General features: G+C 42.0%; 1 pseudogene; it reads right to left on the reverse strand.

Moving 5' to 3' along the window:
• Positions 1–3,959: 3,959 nt before the first annotated feature.
• LOC129044840 (small nucleolar RNA U3) lies at positions 3,960–4,044 on the reverse strand (annotated as a pseudogene).
• Between the last annotated feature and the right edge of the window lie 1,254 nt (positions 4,045–5,298).

The following is a 5,298-nucleotide window of genomic DNA, read 5'->3' on the forward strand; positions in this document are numbered from 1 at the left end:
ATTCCCTTTTGCTTACACCGTTATTGTTTCTACTTGTAGCAAGATCCTTTTTGTAACTGCATAGGTATCAGTTTGTTTACTTTTGTATCCTCTGTTCTCCTACCCCATTATCAAGTCCAGAGGGCACAACAAACTCTTGTTTTCATTATCAGTATACTCCTAGAGCACGGTAAGGGTTCAACAACTGTTTATTATGAATAAACGCATGACGTGGTCAGGGAATACTGGGTCATGTGGATTTATTAGGACCCAGGGGTTGTGAAGCGCCAGGATATTGGGGGAATTTAAACTCTCCTTGCCCATTCTTACAGAGTTATGTCAAGGATCAAAATAAGTTCTATACAGAACTACACTTTTATAAAGGAGTTTCACCGTACAGTTGGAAACCATTTAAGTTGTTCGGTCAGGTTTGTGGGGTAAACGTTGCTGAGTCAATCTGGTGCTGTCTAGAGGAAAATGTAGAGGAGGAATTTTGAGATACAGAAGACCATGGAGAAGACTCTTGTAATAAACTTTTGGGGACAGGATTTGACCTGATGGAGCGCTCATGAAAAAGATAGCGTAATAATAATTGTTAGGCTGGGTGCAGTGGCAGTGGCAGGTACACCTGTAATCCCAGCACTTTCGGAAGCCTAGGTGGGTGGATCACCCTGAGGTCAGGAGTTCGAGATCAACCTGGCTAACATGGTGAAACCCCGCCTCTACTACAAATACAAAAATTAGCTGGATGTGGTGGCAGGCGCCTGCAATTCCAGCTACTCAGGAGGCTGAGGCAGGAGAATCCCTTGAACCCAGGAGGTGGAGGTTGCAGTAAGCCGAGATAGCATCCACTGCATGCCACCTGGGTGACAACAGTGAAACTCCATCTCAAAAATAATAATTGTCAAACAGCAAGTAAACTGGGTACTTGACGATCACGGATAATTATTTTATTGGGGAGTGGGATGATGGTTATGTTGAGAAGGAGGATATTTTATAAATGTTTATAAAATGTATATGTTTATAAATGTATAACCACCTAAAATGTTTACCTTGACTGCTGACTAGACAGAGCCAATTTATCAAGACAGGGGAATTGCAATAGAGAAAGAGTAATTCACACAGCCGTATGGAAATGGAAATTTTATTATTACTCAAATCGGTCTCCCCAGGCATTCGGGGATCAGAATTGTTCTTTTTTTTCTTGGTTTGGAGTCTCGCTCTGTCTCCCAGGCTGGAGTGCAGTGGCGCAATCTCAGCTCATTGCAAGCTCTGCCTCCCGGATTCCCGCCATTCTCCTGCCTCAACCTCCTGAGTAGCTGGGACTACAGGCGCCCGCCACCGCACCCGGCTAATTTTTTTGTATTTTTTTAGTAGAGACGGGGTTTCACCGTGTTAGCCAGGATGGTCTCGATCTCCTGACCTCGTGATCCGCCCGCCTCAGCCTGTCAAAGTGCTGGGATTACAGGCATGAGCCACCACACCCGGCCTTTTTTTTTTTCCTCTTTAAGACATAGTTTCGCTCTTGTCTCCCAGGCTGGAATGCAGTGGCACGATCTCGGCTCACCGCAACCTCCACCTCCTGGGTTCAAGCGATTCTCCTGCCTTAGCCTCCCAAGTAGCTGGGAATACAGGCGTGTGCCACCACGCCTGGCTAATTTTTGTATTTTTAGTAGAGACCGGGTTTCACCGTCTTGGCCAGGCTGATCTCGAACTCCTGACCTCATGATCCACCCACTTCGGCCTCCCAAAGTGCTGGGATTACAGGCGTGAGCCACCGCACCCAGCCGGGGATCAGAGTTTTTAAGAATAATTTGATGAGTGAGGGGTGGCGCCAGTGATTTGGGAGTGCTGATTGGGTCAGAGATGAAATCATAGGGAGTTGAAGCTGTCGTCTTGTGCTGAGTCAGTTCCTGAATGGAGGCCACAAAATCAGATGAGCCAGTTAATCAATCTGGGTGGTGCCAGCTGGTCCATCAAGTGCAGGATATGCAAAATATCTCAAGCAGTGATCTTAGGTTTTACAATAGTGTTGTTATCCCCAGGAGCAATCTGGGGAGGGTCAGAATCTTGTAGACTCCAGCTGCATGACTCCTAAACCATAATTTCTAATCTTTTGACTAATTCGTTAGTCCTACAAAGACAGTCTAGTTCCCAGGCAAGAAGGGAGTTTGTTTTGGGAAAGGGCTGTTAACATCTTTGCTTCAAACTATAAACTAAGTTATTCCCAAAGTTAGTTCAGCCTACCCCCAGGAATGAACAAGGACAGCTTGGAGGTTAGAAGCAAGATGGAGCTAGTTAGGTTAGATCTCAATCTCTCTCTCTCTCTCTCTCTCTCTCTATATATATATATATAATTATACTTTAAGTTCTAGGGTACATGTGCACAACGTGCAGGTTTGTTACATATGTATACATGTGCCATGTTGGTGTGCTGCACCCATTAACTCGTCATTTACATTAAGTATATCTCCTAATGCTATCCCTTCCCCGTCCCCCCACCCTACGACAGGCCCTGGTGTGTGATGTTCCCCTTCCTGTGTCCAAGTGTTCTCATTGTTCAGTTCCCACCTATGAGTGAGAACATGCGGTGTTTGGTTTTTTGTCCTTGCGATAGTTAGCTGAGAATGATGGTTTCCAGCTTCATCCATGTCCCTACAAGGACATGAACTCATCATTTTTTATGGCTGCATAGTATTCCATGGTGTATATGTGCCACATTTTCTTAATCTAATCTATTATTGTTGGACATTTGGGTTGGTTCCAAGTCTTTGCTATTGTGAACAGTGCTGCAATAAACATACATGTGCATGTGTCTTTATAGCAGCATGATTTATAATCCTTTGGGTATATACCCAGTACTGGGATGGCTGGGTCAAATGGTATTTCTAGTGCTAGATCCCTGAGGAATCCCCACACTGACTTCCACAATGGTTGAACTAGTTTACAGTCCCACCAACAGTGTAAAAGTGTTCCTATTTCTCCACGTTGTCTCCAGCACCTGTTGTTTCCTTTTTGATGATCGCCATTCTAACTGGTGTGAGATGGCATCTCATTGTGGTTTTGATTTGCATTTCTCTGATGGCCAGTGATGATGAGCATTTTTTCATGTGTCTTTTGGCTGCATAAATATCTTCTTTTGAGAAGTGTCTGTCATATTCCTGCCCACTTTTTGATGGGGTTGTTTTTTTCTTGTAAGTTTGTTTGAGTTCTTTGTAGATTCTGTATATGAGCCCTTTGTCAGATGAGTAGATTGCAAAAATTTTCTCCCATTCTGTAGGTTGCCTATTCACTCTGATGGTAGTTTCTTTTGCTGTGCAGAAGCTCTTTAGTTTAATTAGATCCCATTTGTCAATTTTAGCTTTTGTTGCCATTGCTTTTGGTGTTTTAGACATGAAGTCCTTGCCCATGCCTATGTCCTGAATGGTATTGCCTAGGTTTTCTTCTAGGGTTTTTATGGTTTTAGGTCTAACATTTAAGTCTTTAATCCATCTTGAATTAATTTTTGTATAAGGTGTAAGGAAGGGATCCAGTTTCAGCTTTCTACATATGGCTAGCCAGTTTTCCCAGCACCATTTGTTAAATAGGGAATCCTTTCCCCATTTCTTGTTTTTGTCAGGTTTGTCAAAGATCAGATAGTTGTAGATGTGTGGTATTACATCTGAGAGCTCTGTTCTGTTCCCTTGGTCTATATCTCTGTTTTGCTACCAGTACCATGCTGTTTTGGTTACTGTAGCCTTGTAGTATAGTTTGAAGTCAGGTAGCGTGATGCCTCCGGCTTTGTTCTTTTGGCTTAGGATTGACTTGGCAATGTGGGCTCTTTTTTGGTTCCATATGAACTTTAAAGTAGTTTTTTCCAATTCTGTGAAGAAAGTCAATGTTAGCTTGATGGGGATGGCATTGAATCTATAAGTCACCTTGGGCAGTATGGCCATTTTCACGATATTGATTCTTCCTATCCATGAGCATGGAATGTTCTTCCATTTGTTTGTATGGGTGCTCTACACGTTCAGAGAAACTTCTTTAGTAATGAACTATAGAAATGATCCCTGAAAGTATAGTCTTAGGTTAGATCTCTTTTACTGTCTCAGTTATACTTTTTCAATGGCGGTTTCAGAATTCTGAAGACAAAGTATGAGTATTTGTCTTAATAGATACAACACCTACACAATGATATCATCTACACAATGATATCAAAATTTTAGATCTTTGCCAATTTAGTAGGTGAATTTATCATATCCTGTGGTAATCTGGATTTGCATTTATCTTATTAGTATAGGAGAAGTTGATCTCTCTTTTCATATATTTTAAAGTAATTTGTTCCTAAGGAATCCTCTAAAAAACTCTTAGAACTAACAGGCCAGATGTGGTGGCTCATGCCTGTAATCCCAGCACTTTGGGAGGCCGAGGCAGGCGGATCACCTGAGGTCAGGAGTTCGAGACCAGCCTGACCAACATGGAGAAACCCCGTCTCTACTAAAAATATAAAATTAGCCGTGTGTGGTGGCGCATGCCTGTAATCACAGCTACTCAGGAGATAGTGCCATTGCACTCCAGCCTGGGCAACAAGAGCGAAACTCTGTCTCAAAAAAAAAAAAAAAAAAAAAAAAAAACTCTTAGAACTAATAAATGAATTCAGCAAGGTTTTAGGATATATGATCAATATACAAAAATCAGTTGTATTTCTATACAGTAGCAATGAACAAACTGAAAATGAAGTTAAGAAAACAATTCTACTTATAACAGATTCCAAAAGAATAAAATAATGTTGAAGGTAATTAAAGGCCAAAATAAGTTAAAAAGCATCCTATGTTCATGCATTGAAAGACAAATTCATAGAGACAAATTATATTGATGCCTAGGACTGGGGGGAATGGGGAATTGAGGGGTAATGGCTAAGGAGTACACGGTTTCTGAAACTGCCTTTGCAAAATTACTTAAATGGCTACCAGACGTTATTCCAGAGGTCACAAGATTAGCAACTTCCCCAATTATTCCTGTAAATAACCTGACCTCAGGTGTTCCACCCTCCTTGGCCTCCCAAAGTGCCAGGATAACAGGCGTGAGCCACTGCACCCGGCCCACCTATTTTGTCTTTAAACATGTTTTTCATATGGCTCACAATGTCGAATAATCAAAATATTCCACTTTCATTCTCTATCAAGTGTAAATGTTAGTTTATATAGCCAGCCCACAGATAATTTCCTTAAAACAGAAGACAAGCTTTCCAAAGGGTTACTAGTTCTCCATGTGCATCTGTGTTTGAGACTGTTCCTGTGTGTGAGAGAGACCAACCAATCCCCTCCTCCCCTGGCCAGA

This window comes from Pongo pygmaeus, chromosome 13 (assembly GCF_028885625.2).
Source record: "Pongo pygmaeus isolate AG05252 chromosome 13, NHGRI_mPonPyg2-v2.0_pri, whole genome shotgun sequence".
Classification (NCBI taxonomy): domain Eukaryota; kingdom Metazoa; phylum Chordata; class Mammalia; order Primates; family Hominidae; genus Pongo; species Pongo pygmaeus.